Source organism: Oncorhynchus gorbuscha, linkage group LG09 (assembly GCF_021184085.1).
Source record: "Oncorhynchus gorbuscha isolate QuinsamMale2020 ecotype Even-year linkage group LG09, OgorEven_v1.0, whole genome shotgun sequence".
In the NCBI taxonomy this organism is placed as follows: domain Eukaryota; kingdom Metazoa; phylum Chordata; class Actinopteri; order Salmoniformes; family Salmonidae; genus Oncorhynchus; species Oncorhynchus gorbuscha.
In genome coordinates this window covers 9,731,720-9,749,219 of record NC_060181.1, presented here as the reverse complement: position 1 = coordinate 9,749,219, position 17,500 = coordinate 9,731,720, and the positions used below count along the sequence as shown (strand labels likewise).

Here is a 17,500-nt window from a genome sequence, read left to right as displayed (position 1 = left end):
CAAAGCAAAGAAGCAAAAACGAAACGTGAAGCTACTAGTGTGCACACAGGCAACTAACTGTAGACATAGTCAAGATCCCACAAATCACAAATAAGGCTGCCTAAATATGATCCCCAATCAGAGAGAAAGATAAACAGCTGCTTATCAGCTGTTCACCGTCGGGGGGCGGCTTCGGTGCGGGGCGAAGTACCCACTCCGCTCGCAGATGCGAGGTCTTCCTCCATGGCGGCTCTGGTGCGGGGATTGTCGCAGGAGGAACCGGACCGTGTGTCCTCGCTGGAGGCTCTGAATTGAGAACCCCTGCTGAAGGCTCTGGACTGCAGACCGTCTCAGGAGGTTTCTGGACCGCCGACCGTCACTGGAGGCTCTGGACCGCCGACCGTCACTGGAGGCTCTGGACCGCCGACCGTCACTGGAGGCTCTGGACCGCCGACCGTCACTGGAGGCTCTGGACCGCCGACCGTCGCTGGAGACTCTGGACCGCCGACCGTCACTGGAGGCTCTGGACCGCCGACCGTCGCTGGAGACTCTGGACCGCCGACCGTCGCTGGAGGTTCCTGGACCGCCGACCGTCGCTGGAGGTTCCTGGACCGCCGACCGTCGCTGGAGGTTCCTGGACCGCCGACCGTCGCTGGAGGTTCCTGGACCGCCGACCGTCGCTGGAGTTTCCTGGACCGCCGACCGTCGCTGGAGGTTCCTGGACCGCCGACCGTCGCTGGAGGTTCCTGGACCGCCGACCGTCGCTGGAGGTTCCTGGACCGCCGACCGTCGCTGGAGGTTCCTGGACCGTCTCAGGAGGTTCCTGGACCGCCGACCATCGCTGGAGGTTCCTGGACCGTCTCAGGAGGTTCCTGGACCACCGACCGTCGCAGGAGGTTCCTGCACCAGGCTGTTGACACGTACCTCAGGGCGAGTGCGGGGAGGAGGCACTGGACATACTGGACGGTGGAGGCCTGGAGCATAGAGCTGGCACAACCTGTCCTGGCTGGATGCTCACTTTAGCCTGGCAAGTGCAGGGCGCTGGAACAGGACGCACTGGGCTGTGAAGGCGCACTGGAAACACAGTGCGTATCACTGCATAACATGGTGCCTGAACAGTCCCCCGCTCCTTAAAGCGAGTGAGGGGAGTTGGCTCTGGTCTGGAAACTGGCTCCGCCAACCACCCCGTATGCCCCCGCCCAGAAAGGATTTGGGGCTACCTCTCGTGCTTGCGTCTTGGTTGTGAACCCCGGAGTCGCCCATTGATCCTCGTTCGCAGCATCCGTCTGCTTCCCCGGCAGGCTTTCATACCTCTCCAATACTTCCTCCCAAGTCCAGGCTATTCTTTCCTCAACCTCCTCTATAGACCAGGATGCCATCTCCTCCCGAGCACGCTGCTTGTTCCAGTTGTGGTGGGATCTTCTGTCACGCTCGTTGAAATGGGTAGACCAAGGCGCAGTGTGGAGTTCCACATATTTTAATTAATAGAAACTCACCTCACAGAACAAACAAGCACAAACGAAACGTGAAGCTACTGGTGTGCACACAGTCAACTAACTGTAGACATAGTCAAGATCCCACAAATCACAAATAAGGAAATGGCTGCCTAAATATGATCCCCAATCAGAGACAACGCTAAACAGCTGTCTCTGATTGGGAACCATTCCAGGCCAACATAAACCATTAATCACCTAGATGACCCACCCTAGTCAATATCACGCCCAAACCAATAGAGTATAAACAGCTCTCTATGGTCAGGGTGTGACACCCTGTTATATACTGTTATACCCCCTGTTACACACCCTGTTATATACCATGTTATACACCCTGTTATATACTGTTATACACCCTGTTATACACCCTGTTATATACCATGTTATATACTGTTATACACCCTGTTATATACTGTTATACACCCTGTTATACACCCTGTTATATACCATGTTATACACCCTGTTATATACTGTTACACACCCTGTTACACACCCTGTTATACACCCTGTTATACACCCTGTTATACACCCTGTTATACACCCTGTTATATACTGTTACACACCCTGTTATATACCATGTTATATACTGTTATACACCCTGTTATACACCCTGTTATATACCATGTTATATACTGTTATACACCCTGTTATATACTGTTATATACTGTTATACACCCTGTTATACACCCTGTTATACACCCTGCTATATACCATGTTACACCCCCTGTTACACCCCCTGTTACACCCCCTGTTACACCCCCTGTTACACACCCTGTTATAAACCCTGTTATACACCCTGTTATACACCCTGTTACACACCCTGTTACACACCCTGTTACACACCCTGTTATATACCATGTTACCTACCCTGTTACCTACCCTGTTATACACCCTGTTACACACCCTGTTACAAACCTTGTTATACACCCTGTTATACACCCTGTTATATACCCTGTTATATACTCTGTTCATATGCTGTTATACACCATGTTACGTACCCTTTTATACACCCTGTTATACACACTGTTATATACCCTGTTATATACTCTGTTATACACCCTGTTATATACTGTCTTATATACCCTGTTATACATCTTGTTATATACTTTGATCTATACCGTTAAATACCCTGTTACATTTAGTTATACACCCTGTTTACTGTTATATACCCTGTTATTTACTGTTGTAATACAATGTTATATATGTTATATATGTTTTATGTAGTGTTATACACCCTGTTATATACTCTATTAACACCCTGTTTAATACAATGTTATATACCCTGTTATTTACTGTTGTACACCCTGTTATGTGCTCTTATACAAACTGACTTGCCTAGTTAAATAAAGGTAAAATAAAAATAAATAATGTAAAAACAACCAGAAATGGCCAGGCCTTATTGTAATGGGTGTGTGTTGGTGGCAGGGAAGTCAGGCGCAGGAGAACTTGGTATAAACGGAGCAGTTTAATAAACATTCCAAAAACTCAGAAAATCAAAATATACAAATAAGAGGGTGCAAAACCCGTTACCAGAACATAACGAACCAACACATGCAACAATCACCAACAGATACAACAAACAATCACCGACAAGGACATGAGGGGAAACAGAGGGTTAAATACACAACAGGTAATTGATGGGATTGGAACCAGGTGTGAAGGAAGACAAGACAAAACAAATGGAAAGTGAAAAATGGATCAGCGATGTGTAACGGCGTTCGTCTGTTGAAAGAGGAGCGGACCAAAATGTGGCGTGGTGGTTACTCATGTTCTTTAATGAAAATTATACTATACATGAAATAACAATAATATACAAAACAACAAACGAAACACGAAAACCTATACAGCCTATCTTGTGACAACAAACACAGAAACAGGAACAATCACCCACAAACACACAGTGAATCCCAGGCTACCTAAATATGGTTCCCGATCAGAGACAACGAGAATCACCTGACTCTGATTGAGAACCGCCTCAGGCAGCCATAGACTATGCTAGACAACCCTACTCAACCACAATCACAATACCTACTAAACCCCAATACAAAAACACACCACAAAATAAACACATATCACACCCTGGCCTGACCAAATAAATAACGAAAACACAAAATACTAAGACCAAGGCGTGACAGAACCCCCCCCCCCCCAAGGTGCCAAAACCCATAGGTGAGGGTCCGGGTGGGCGTCTGTCCACGGTGGCAGCTCCGGCTCGGGACATGGACCCCACTCCAACCAAGTCTTAGTCCCCCTGTAACGCGTCCTTTGATTGGCGACCCTTGCCGCCAACCTAGGCCTAATAACCCTCACCAAGGACCCCACTGGACTGAGGGGCCTCTCGGGACTGAGGTAGAAGCTCGGGACTGAGGGGAAGCTCGGGACTGAGGGGAAGCTCGGGACTGAGGGGAAGCTCGGGACTGAGGGGAAGCTCGGGACTGAGGGGAAGCTCGGCACTGAGAGGAAGCTCAGGCAGGTAATTGGCTCCGGCAGATCCTGGCTGACTGGCAGATCTGGAAGAGTCTGGTTGACTGGCAGATCTGGAAGAGTCTGGTTGACTGGCAGATCTGGAAGAGTCTGGCTGACTGGCAGATCTGGAAGAGTCTGGCTGACTGGCAGATCTGGAAGAGTCTGGCTGACTGGCAGATCTGGAAGAGTCTGGCTGACTGGCAGATCTGGAAGAGTCTGGCTGACTGGCAGCTCTGGCTGCTCCATGCAGGCTGGCAGCTCTGGCTGCTCCATGCAGGCTGGCAGCTCTGGCAGCGCTGAACATGCGGGAGACTCCGGCGGCGCAGGAGAGGAGGAAAGCGCTGGCTGCGCTGAACAGGCGGGAGGCTCTGGCTGCGCTGAACAGGCGAGGCGCACTGAAGGCCTGGTGCATGGTGCTGGAACTGGTGGTACTAGACCGAGGACACGCACAGGAAGCCTGGTGCGGGGAGCTGCCACCGGAGGACTGGTGTGTGAAGGTGGCACAGGATGGACCGGACCGTGAAGGTGTACTGGAGAGCCTGAGAGCAGGGCTGGCACAGGACGTGCAAGGCTAGGTAGGTACACAGGAGGCCTAGTGTGAGGCTTGTTATGCAGGTGAATGAGGACCCAAAAGCGACTTGGCGAAAACAGAGTCTTTATTCCAGTAAAGGAAATATGCAATACTCCTAGACAAATCGGAGCGGTAAACAAAGCATAAAAAACAATTCCACTCGTAATGACGAGGACAGACTGGAGACTCGACCATAAACTGTAGGTTGCCTCGGGAAGGCACTGACCGTAGCAGACTCAGACACCTGCTCACCACGCAGCATCTGAGGGAAACACGACACGACAGGGCGAGACAAAGACACAGCACGGTGAACAATATACAAGGATCCGACAGGACAGAAACGGAAAACAAGGGGAGAAATAGGGACTCTAATCAGGGGAAAAGATAGGGAACAGGAGTGGAAAGACTAAATGATTGATTAGGGGAATAGGAACAGCTGGGAGCAGGAACGGAACGATAGAGAGAAGAGAGAGAGGGAGGGAGAGAGAAAAAAAGGGAACGAACCTAAAAAGACCAGCAGGGGGAAAACGAACAGAAGGAAAAGCAAAATGACAAGACAATATAAGACAAAACATGACAAGGCTGGCACAATTTTCACCAGCCGACTAACACGCACCTCAGGACGAGTATGGAGCGCTGACCCAGGTGCCATCAAATCCCCGACAAGCTCCGTCGGACGAATATCGTACCTAAAGCACCAAGCTAGCAACTCCCTCATTACTCTCTCCTCCACTTTCCCCATTAACTCCTTCACAGTCTCTGCTTCACTCACCTCTAACAACGGCTCTGGTTCTGGTCTCCTCCTTGGCTCCTCACGATAAACAGGGAGAGTTGGTTCAGGTCTGACTCCTGACTCTGCCACACTCTCCCTGAGCCCCCCCCAATACATTTTTGGGGCTGACTCTCGGGCTTCCTTCTGCACCGCCGTGCTTGTCTCTTAAACTCCATTCTCCTATAACCCTCTTCGCACTGCTCCAGCGAATCCCAGGTGGGCTCCGGCACTCTCCCTGGGTCGACCGCCCACCTGTCTATTTCCTCCCAAGTAGTGTAGTCCCGATATTGTTGCTCCTGCTGCCGCTGTTGCTTCTCCTCATACCAGCGCCTCTCAGCTCTCGCAGCCTCCAGTTCTTCTTTGGGGCGGCGATATTCTCCAGGCTGATCCCAGGGTCCTTCTCTGAACAATTCATCTTCCCATGTCCGTTCCTCCTTTCGCTGCTTCTGCTGTCGCTGCCTGTTGACACGCCGCTTGGTCCGGGTGTGGTGGGTGATTCTGTAACGGCGTTCGTCTGTTGAAAGAGGAGCGGACCAAAATGTGGCGTAGTGGTTACTCATGTTCTTTAATGAAAATTATACTATACATGAAATAACAATAATATACAAAACAACAAACGAAACACGAAAACCTATACAGCCTATCTTGTGACAACAAACACAGAAACAGGAACAATCACCCACAAACACACAGTGAATCCCAGGCTACCTAAATATGGTTCCCGATCAGAGACAACGAGAATCACATGACTCTGATTGAGAACCGCCTCAGGCAGCCATAGACTATGCTAGACAACCCTACTCAACCACAATCACAATACCTACTAAACCCCAATACAAAAACACACCACAAAATAAACCCATGTCACACCCTGGCCTGACCAAATAAATAACGAAAACACAAAATACTAAGACCAAGGCGTGACACGATGGCTAGAAGGTCGGTGACATCGACCGCCGAACAACGAGAGGGACCGACTTCGGCGGAAGTCGTGACACTTATTTCATTTGGTAGTTGACTGCCTAATCCGGATACCTTTACACTAAGTACACTGCAGAATTTCACTCACTGCTCTCTCCTAAAAACTGTAGCCTCGGGAAACATTTCAAAGAGAGAGAGAGAAAATAATTACTACCCCCCCATTCTCCTGTATTGGAAACAAAACATTTCTTTAGCATAAGGGATCAGTGATGTTTTATCCCTGGCATCTATTAAAAAGTTGTTTGGCCCTACGTCTCCCTTAACATAAAAACTGTCATCTCTATGAACCATTATTGTTTGGTCTCCTACGTCTCCCTTAACATAAAAACTGTAATCTCTATGAACCACTATTGATCTAGGCCATACACCGCTATGTACCATTTTCCTCTCCTGCTGCTTTCAAGAGGATTTATTACTGCTCTTTTGAAAAAGATGCTAAGGCATGAATCGCAGCATCCCCCCAAATGCAGCGGGCACGGTAGTCTCCACTCTAGTCATTATCTAACCTTGTATTACTAAAGTATCGCATCATTAGAGTGCTAAAAAATGTACTCATTAGCATAAACTTTGCAACAAAAAAGAAGAAACGTCCTCTCACTGTCAACTGCGTTTATTTTCAGCAAAAATAAATATTTGTATGAACATAACAATATTCAATAACTGAGACGTAAACTGAACAAGTTCCACAGACATGTGACTAACATAAATGGAATAATGTGTCCCTGAACAAAGGGGGTCAAAATCAAAAGTAACATTCAGTATCTGTTGTGGCCACCAGCTGCATCTCCTCCTCATGGACTGCACCAGATTTGCCAGTTCTTGCTGTGAGATGTTACCCCAGTCTTCCACCAAGGCACCTGCAATTTCCCGGATATTTCTGGGGAGAATGGCTCTAGCCCTCACCCTCCAATCCATCAGGTCCCAGACGTGCTCAATGGGCTCTTCGCTGGTCTTGCAGGAAATCACGCACAGTACGAGTAGTATGGCTGGTGTCATTGTCATGCTACTACTACTTTACTCTACTACTCTACTACTTTACACTACTACTCTACTACTTTACACAACTATTTTACACTACTACTGCACTAATACTTTAAACCTCTATTATTATATTATATTCACATTATTACACGATTAACCTCTACAGGATCAGTGTTTAGCTATCAACGAGTTGAATCGACATTCATTGGTTTAGAAACGGATCAAGGTGAGTTGAATCGACATTCATTGGTTTAGAAACGGATCAAGGTGAGTTGAATCGACATTCATTGGTTTAGAAACGGATCAAGGTGAGTTGAATCGACATTCATTGGTTTAGAAACAGATCAAGGTGAGTTGAATCGACATTCATTGGTTTAGAAACAGATCAAGGTGAGTTGAATCGACATTCATTGGTTTTAGAAACAGATTGAGTTGGTTTAGAAACAGATCAAGGTGAGTTGAATCGACATTCATTGGTTTAGAAACAGATCAAGGTGAGTTGAATCGACATTCATTGGTTTAGAAACAGATCAAGGTGAGTTGAATCGACATTCATTGGTTTAGAAACAGATCAAGGTGAGTTGAATCGACATTCATTGGTTTAGAAACAGATCAAGGTGAGTTGAATCGACATTCATTGGTTTAGAAACAGATCAAGGTGAGTTGAATCGACATTCATTGGTTTAGAAACAGATCAAGGTGAGTTGAATCGACATTCATTGGTTTAGAAACAGATCAAGGTGAGTTGAATCGACATTCATTGGTTTAGAAACGGATCAAGGTGAGTTGAATCGACATTCATTGGTTTAGAAACAGATCAAGGTGAGTTGAATCGACATTCATTGGTTTAGAAACAGATTGAGTTTAGAAACAGATCAAGGTGAGTTGAATCGACATTCATTGGTTTGACATTCATTGGTTTAGAAACAGATCAAGGTGAGTTGAATCGACATTCATTGGTTTAGAAACAGATCAAGGTGAGTTGAATCGACATTCATTGGTTTAGAAACAGATCAAGGTCAATAAAATCACATAAATCCGTAATGTTTTTTTGTTTGTTGTTGATGGAAACCCTCATTAGTAAAAAAAAAAAAATGTATCTATATTCCGTGTTAATTCTCCCTAACGCTTACTGCAGAAAAAAAACAAATTATTTAAATGTATTAACCAGGACTGAGAAAATACCATAAGCGTTTTATAGTTTCATTGGTTGGGGTAAGTGAATTCTCCATACTTTCCTGTCATAAATTTAACAAATATTGCCCCTACACTCACTTTTCCTTGACCAAATGGCCCCACACACTTCGGTATTGTTCCACTGCAATATCCATGCTGATAATCGGTTTCAAACCTGCCATCAAAGCAGACATACACATTCTATCAATATACTCACATACCCAAACTGTGTTCAAATACCAATACTAATATACTACATGCTTAATGAGTATATACTATATACTTCATACTATATATTTCAGTATACTGCAACCAAACGGTAACCTTTCATTTGAGCTTTGCATGTCTACCCGAAGTTGATGCTGTTGCTATAGTGGGTCAAAAAGTATTTAGTCAGTCATCAATTGTGCAAGTTCTCCCACTTAAAAAGATGAGAGGCCTGTAATTTTCATCATAGGTACACTTCAACTATGACAGACAAAATTAGATTTTTTTCCCAGAAAATCACATTTTAGGATTTTTAATGAATTTATTTGCAAATTTGCAAAGCACTCCCACAGCATGATGCTGCCACCCCCCCGTGCTTCACGGTTGGGATGGTGTTCTTCGGCTTGCAAGCCTCCCCCTTTTTCCTCCAAACATAACGATGGTAAATCAGGTAGCATCAGGCTCAGGTAGCATCAGGCTCAGGTAGCATCAGGCTCAGGTAGCATCAGGCTCAGGTAGCATCAGGCTCAGGTAGCATCAGGCTCAGGTAGCATCAGGCTCAGGTAGCATCAGGCTCAGGTAGCATCAGGCTCAGGTAGCATCAGGCTCAGGTAGCATCAGGCTCAGGTAGCATCAGGCTCAGGTAGCATCAGGCTCAGGTAGCATCAGGCTCAGGTAGGTAGCATCAGGCTCAGGTAGCATCAGGCTCAGGTAGCATCAGGCTCAGGTAGCATCAGGCTCAGGTAGCATCAGGCTCAGGTAGCATCAGGCTCAGGTAGCATCAGGCTCAGGTAGCATCAGGCTCAGGTAGCATCAGGCTCAGGTAGCATCAGGCTCAGGTAGCATCAGGCTCAGGTAGCATCAGGCTCAGGTAGCATCAGGCTCAGGTAGCATCAGGCTCAGGTAGCATCAGGCTCAGGTAGCATCAGGCTTGAATTTTAGATCAAAGCTCTAATCAAATCCAGACATATTTAAATTCTTTATAATGATTTTTAAATGACGCTTCCAGTTTTGGCGGGGAATACCAGGGTTCCCTGGGAGAAAAGGCATTTATTCTCAGGATAGAACATGTTGTAAAATACTGGAAAAATATTCCAACCTAGTACATATTATATAACACATAAACCCCCAGTGTTTGTGATTGGAGTCACGTCCAGTGATCTTACCTGCCCTCTGGTTCCAAAGGATGGGACGGGTGTGTGTGTGTGTGTGTGTGTGTGTGTGTGTGTGTGCTCTGACTGAGGGGGTGTTGGGATGGTGTAATTAGCAGGTGATACTGTGGGTGAACCCAGGCCGTAATCACAGGTTCCAGATGCAACCGTCCTCAAGGGAGCTGCACACACGAACACGCACAACACAGGCACAGACACACGCGCAGACACACATACATACGCACACACACACACACACACACACACACACAGACAGACAGACAGACAGACAGACAGACAGACAGACAGACAGACAGACAGACAGACAGACAGACAGACAGACAGACAGACAGACAGACAGACAGACAGACAGACAGACAGACACGCGCACAGACACGCGCACAGACAGACACACTCGCGCGCACGCACATACAGACAGACAGACGCGCACAGACAGACACGACGCGCGCACGCACACACAGACAGACAGACAGACAGACACGCGCACAGACAGACACACGCACGCACACACAGACAGACAGACAGACAGACACGCGCACAGACAGACACACGCGCGCACGCACAGACAGACAGACAGACAGACACGCGCACAGACAGACACACTCGCGCGCACGCACACAGACAGACAGACAGACAGACACGCGCACAGACAGACACACTCGCGCGCACGCACACAGACAGACAGACAGACAGACAGACAGACAGACAGACGCGCACACACAGACAGAGAGTGGTGTAAAGTACTTTACTATACTATTTCTATTCTTTTACTACATTCCTAAATAAAATAATGTACTTTTTACATGACACCCAAAAGTACTCGTTACATGTTGAGTGTTTTTAACAAGACAGAAAAATGGTCTAATTCACTGCTAGAGGAAATTGTAGTTAAGATGATTAATTATGTATACATTATTGATTAGAACCATTTATTCTAATACTGTTATGTTATGGTATGAAAAGTAAAAGTTATTGGTTAAGCTGTTACTGAAAATATAAGCAGAACGAATTAATTGTCTGTGTCTCTTGGATAGTTAAAGGGGAGCGATGCTATGGCTTTTCAAAAAGATAAGAATGTTTTGGTTGGATTCCATTAGTGGAGAGAAGTATATCTTTTAGACAGGTTGGAATGTAGTTTTATGAGGGGAGTAAAACATCTCTAGGACTGAATACTACGCTATTGTGAGGATGGGAGAGGGTGTGAAACTGATGACGTCATTTTATGTTCCCTTTCTTTTTAAAATGTAATGTTCTTTGTATTTGGGGTCAGTACTCTCTGGAATTAAACGCTCTTACCTGGCTTTTAAGACTGGTCTCGATCTACTTCATGCATAATTAATGAACTTACACATCATTAATGAATTAGAAACGAGTGCGAAATTGGTTTTGGCAATTAAATCATTAAGGAATTTAGAATTCCTCTATCATTCACTTATCAGGAGAACATCCCTACTGCCTCTGAACTGGAGGACTCACTAAACAGAGAACATCCCTGGTCATCCCTACTGCCTCTGATCTGGAGGACTCACTAAACAGAGAACATCCCTGGTCTTCCCTACTGCCTCTGATCTGGAGGACTCACTAAACAGAGAACATCCCTGGTCTTCCCTACTGCCTCTGATCTGGAGGACTCACTAAACAGAGAACATCCCTGGTCTTCCCTACTGCCTCTGATCTGGAGGACTCACTAAACAGAGAACATCCCTGGTCATTCCTACTGCCTCTGATCTGGAGGACTCACTAAACAGAGAACATCCCTGGTCTTCCCTACTGCCTCTGATCTGGAGGACTCACTAAACAGAGAACATCCCTGGTCTTCCCTACTGCCTCTGATCTGGAGGACTCACTAAACAGAGAACATCCCTGGTCATCCCTACTGCCTCTGATCTGGAGGACTCACTAAACAGAGAACATCCCTGGTCTTCCCTACTGCCTCTGATCTGGAGGACTCACTAAACAGAGAACATCCCTGGTCTTCCCTACTGCCTCTGATCTGGAGGACTCACTAAACAGAGAACATCCCTGGTCTTCCCTACTGCCTCTGATCTGGAGGACTCACTAAATAGAGAACATCCCTGGTCATCCCTACTGCCTCTGATCTGGAGGACTCACTAAACAGAGAACATCCCTGGTCTTCCCTACTGCCTCTGATCTGGAGGACTCACTAAACAGAGAACATCCCTGGTCTTCCCTACTGCCTCTGATCTGGAGGACTCACTAAATAGAGAACATCCCTGGTCATCCCTACTGCCTCTGATCTGGAGGACTCACTAAACAGAGAACATCCCTGGTCTTCCCTACTGCCTCTGATCTGGAGGACTCACTAAACAGAGAACATCCCTGGTCTTCCCTACTGCCTCTGATCTGGAGGACTCACTAAATAGAGAACATCCCTGGTCATCCCTACTGCCTCTGATCTGGAGGACTCACTAAACAGAGAACATCCCTGGTCTTCCCTACTGCCTCTGATCTGGAGGACTCACTAAACAGAGAACATCCCTGGTCTTCCCTACTGCCTCTGATCTGGAGGACTCACTAAATAGAGAACATCCCTGGTCACCCCTACTGCCTCTGATCTGGAGGACTCACTAAACAGAGAACATCCCTGGTCTTCCCTACTGCCTCTGATCTGGAGGACTCACTAAACAGAGAACATCCCTGGTCTTCCCTACTGCCTCTGATCTGGAGGACTCACTAAATAGAGAACATCCCTGGTCATCCCTACTGCCTCTGATCTGGAGGACTCACTAAACAGAGAACATCCCTGGTCTTCCCTACTGCCTCTGATCTGGAGGACTCACTAAACAGAGAACATCCCTGGTCTTCCCTACTGCCTCTGATCTGGAGGACTCACTAAATAGAGAACATCCCTGGTCATCCCTACTGCCTCTGATCTGGAGGACTCACTAAACAGAGAACATCCCTGGTCTTCCCTACTGCCTCTGATCTGGAGGACTCACTAAACAGAGAACATCCCTGGTCTTCCCTACTGCCTCTGATCTGGAGGACTCACTAAACAGAGAACATCCCTGATCTTCCCTACTGCCTCTGATCTGGAGGACTCACTAAACAGAGAACATCCCTGGTCTTCCCTACTGCCTCTGATCTGGAGGACTCACTAAATAGAGAACATCCCTGGTCATCCCTACTGCCTCTGATCTGGAGGACTCACTAAACAGAGAACATCCCTGGTCTTCCCTACTGCCTCTGATCTGGAGGACTCACTAAACAGAGAACATCCCTGGTCTTCCCTACTGCCTCTGATCTGGAGGACTCACTAAATAGAGAACATCCCTGGTCATCCCTACTGCCTCTGATCTGGAGGACTCACTAAACAGAGAACATCCCTGGTCTTCCCTACTGCCTCTGATCTGGAGGACTCACTAAACAGAGAACATCCCTGGTCTTCCCTACTGCCTCTGATCTGGAGGACTCACTAAATAGAGAACATCCCTGGTCATCCCTACTGCTTCTGATCTGGAGGACTCACTAAACAGAGAACATCCCTGGTCTTCCCTACTGCCTCTGATCTGGAGGACTCACTAAACAGAGAACATCCCTGGTCTTCCCTACTGCCTCTGATCTGGAGGACTCACTAAACAGAGAACATCCCTACTGCCTATGATCTGGAGGACTCACTAAACAGAGAACATCCCTGGTCTTCCCTACTGCCTCTGATCTGGAGGACTCACTAAACAGAGAACATCCCTACTGCCTATGATCTGGAGGACTCACTAAACAGAGAACATCCCTGGTCATCCCTACTGCCTCTGATCTGGAGGACTCACTAAACAGAGTACATCCCTGGTCATCCGTACTGCCTCTGATCTGGAGGACTCACTAAACAGAGAACATCCCTGGTCATCCCTACTGCCTCTGATCTGGAGGACTCACTAAACAGAGAACATCCCTGGTCATCCCTACTGCCTCTGATCTGGAGGACTCACTAAACAGAGAACATCCCTGGTCATCCCTACTGCCTCTGATCTGGAGGACTCACTAAACAGAGAACATCCCTGGTCATCCCTACTGCCTCTGATCTGGAGGACTCACTAAACAGAGAACATCCCTGGTCTTCCCTACTGCCTCTGATCTGGAGGACTCACTAAACAGAGAACATCCCTGGTCTTCCCTACTGCCTCTGATCTGGAGGACTCACTAAATAGAGAACATCCATGTCATCCCTTGTCTGATCTGAGGACTCACTAAACAGAGAACATCCCTGGTCTTCCCTAGCCTCTGATCTGGAGGACTCACTAAACAGAGAACATCCCTGGTCTTCCCTACTGCCTCTGATCTGGAGGACTCACTAAATAGAGAACATCCCTGGTCATCCCTACTGCCTCTGATCTGGAGGACTCACTAAACAGAGAACATCCCTGGTCTTCCCTACTGCCTCTGATCTGGAGGACTCACTAAACAGAGAACATCCCTGGTCTTCCCTACTGCCTCTGATCTGGAGGACTCACTAAATAGAGAACATCCCTGGTCATCCCTACTGCCTCTGATCTGGAGGACTCACTAAACAGAGAACATCCCTGGTCTTCCCTACTGCCTCTGATCTGGAGGACTCACTAAACAGAGAACATCCCTGGTCTTCCCTACTGCCTCTGATCTGGAGGACTCACTAAATAGAGAACATCCCTAAAACTGCCTCTGATCTGGAGGACTCACTAAACAGAGAACATCCCTGGTCTTCCCTACTGCCTCTGATCTGGAGGACTCACTAAACAGAGAACATCCCTGGTCTTCCCTACTGCCTCTGATCTGGAGGACTCATTTAAATAGAGAACATCCCTGGTCATCCCTACTGCCTCTGATCTGGAGGACTCACTAAACAGAGAACATCCCTGGTCTTCCCTACTGCCTCTGATCTGGAGGACTCACTAAACAGAGAACATCCCTGGTCTTCCCTACTGCCTCTGATCTGGAGGACTCACTAAATAGAGAACATCCCTGGTCATCCCTACTGCCTCTGATCTGGAGGACTCACTAAACAGAGAACATCCCTGGTCTTCCCTACTGCCTCTGATCTGGAGGACTCACTAAACAGAGAACATCCCTGGTCTTCCCTACTGCCTCTGATCTGGAGGACTCACTAAACAGAGAACATCCCTGATCTTCCCTACTGCCTCTGATCTGGAGGACTCACTAAACAGAGAACATCCCTGGTCTTCCCTACTGCCTCTGATCTGGAGGACTCACTAAATAGAGAACATCCCTGGTCATCCCTACTGCCTCTGATCTGGAGGACTCACTAAACAGAGAACATCCCTGGTCTTCCCTACTGCCTCTGATCTGGAGGACTCACTAAACAGAGAAGAGAATCCCTGGTCTTCCCTACTGCCTCTGATCTGGAGGACTCACTAAATAGAGAACATCCCTGGTCATCCCTACTGCCTCTGATCTGGAGGACTCACTAAACAGAGAACATCCCTGGTCTTCCCTACTGCCTCTGATCTGGAGGACTCACTAAACAGAGAACATCCCTGGTCTTCCCTACTGCCTCTGATCTGGAGGACTCACTAAATAGAGAACATCCCTGGTCATCCCTACTGCTTCTGATCTGGAGGACTCACTAAACAGAGAACATCCCTGGTCTTCCCTACTGCCTCTGATCTGGAGGACTCACTAAACAGAGAACATCCCTGGTCTTCCCTACTGCCTCTGATCTGGAGGACTCACTAAACAGAGAACATCCCTACTGCCTATGATCTGGAGGACTCACTAAACAGAGAACATCCCTGGTCTTCCCTACTGCCTCTGATCTGGAGGACTCACTAAACAGAGAACATCCCTACTGCCTATGATCTGGAGGACTCACTAACAGAGAACATCCCTGGTCATCCCTACTGCCTCTGATCTGGAGGACTCACTAAACAGAGTACATCCCTGGTCATCCGTACTGCCTCTGATCTGGAGGACTCACTAAACAGAGAACATCCCTGGTCATCCCTACTGCCTCTGATCTGGAGGACTCACTAAACAGAGAACATCCCTGGTCATCCCTACTGCCTCTGATCTGGAGGACTCACTAAACAGAGAACATCCCTGGTCATCCCTACTGCCTCTGATCTGGAGGACTCACTAAACAGAGAACATCCCTGGTCATCCCTACTGCCTCTGATCTGGAGGACTCACTAAACAGAGAACATCCCTGGTCTTCCCTACTGCCTCTGATCTGGAGGACTCACTAAACAGAGAACATCCCTGGTCTTCCCTACTGCCTCTGATCTGGAGGACTCACTAAACACATGCTTTGTTTGTAAATGATGTCTGAATGTTGTGCAGTCTAGTTTGCTTCATTTAAAGAATGTACAATTATTTCAACTTTTTTTTATACTTAAGTATATATTGTCAATTACATTTACTCCTGATACTTAAGTATATTTACAACGAAATACTTTTAGACTTTTACTCAAGTAGTATTTTACTGGGTGACTTTCACTTTTACTAAAGTCATTTTTGCTAGATCGAATCCCCGAGCTGACAAAGTTAACCCACTGTTCCAAGGTCGTCATTGTAAATAAGAATTAGTTCTTAACTGACTTGCCTAGTTAAATAAAGATTAAATAAAAATAAATGTTCTATTTATTTATTTAACTTGGTAAGTCAGTTAAAAAAACATTCTTATTTACAATGACGGCCTACCCTGGCCAAACCCGGACGACGCTGGGCCATTTGTGCACCGCCCAATGACCAACCAGCACGGGTGGTTGTGATACATTCTGGAATTGAACCAGGGTCTGTAGTGATGCACTGCGATGCAGTGCCTCAGACCGCTGCGCCACTCGGGAGCCTCACATTAAGGTTTGACTCAACTATGACAATTTGGTACTTTTTCCACCACTGCTCACAGCTGTGTTTTGGGGACATTTCTGGACTTTTTGTAGTGTATATTTTTTTGCCTAATAAAAATCCTATTTTCCCTAACCCTAAACATAACCCTAACCCTAAACCTCCAAACCCTAAACCCCAAAACTCTAACCCTAAACATAGCCCTAACCCTAAACCCCTAAACCGAACCCTTAAGCTTAAAATAGCATTTGAACAAATTCAGGACCTGAAAAAAAAAGTCCTGCTGTTTCAAATAAGTTATTGTTTTCCTACCTTTTAACAGTATTAAGTTGAATTATTAGGACGTTGTGGTACTAATAGTGTAGGAAAACAAATACAGGCATACACACACACACACACACACTTCCTCAGGGAGATGGGGTATAGAGAGATAGTTACAACACAGCAGAACAGACGGAATACCCACAGCACAACACTGTATGCGAAATCATAGAAACATAATCTAAATTCTGGATTATAGTTTATCTGTGAGAAACATGATGCTATGTGGCCTGTTGAGAGGACACAGGCTGTTATCTAGTAGACAAAAAACCTATAGCTAGTTTTCCAGCTACACTGTTATGCCACACCGTTAATCAGCTAACACTGACAACATAACCACAGCAGATGGAATACCCACATTCAGATGTATGAGAGAAAAATATGCTATGATGCGGATGGCAGCAGTGACATCACTCCAATGACAATCACATCCTGTTACATCTGCTGGGCCTATACAGCAACAGTGTGAAGCTAGCCTACAATGTTAAATCAGCTAGCATTATCGCATTCAGGTAAATGGCCTAACTGTGTTGTATTGCAAGGTGTGTGTGTGAGAGAGAGATTGTGTGTGAGATTGTGTGTG

General features: G+C 46.7%; 1 protein-coding gene across 1 annotated transcript in view; it reads left to right on the top strand.

The window, feature by feature from the left end:
* LOC124043145 (gamma-aminobutyric acid type B receptor subunit 1-like) overlaps positions 1-17,500 on the top strand; it is a 438,637-nt gene that overhangs the window by 46,439 nt on the left and 374,698 nt on the right. The window lies entirely within an intron of this gene.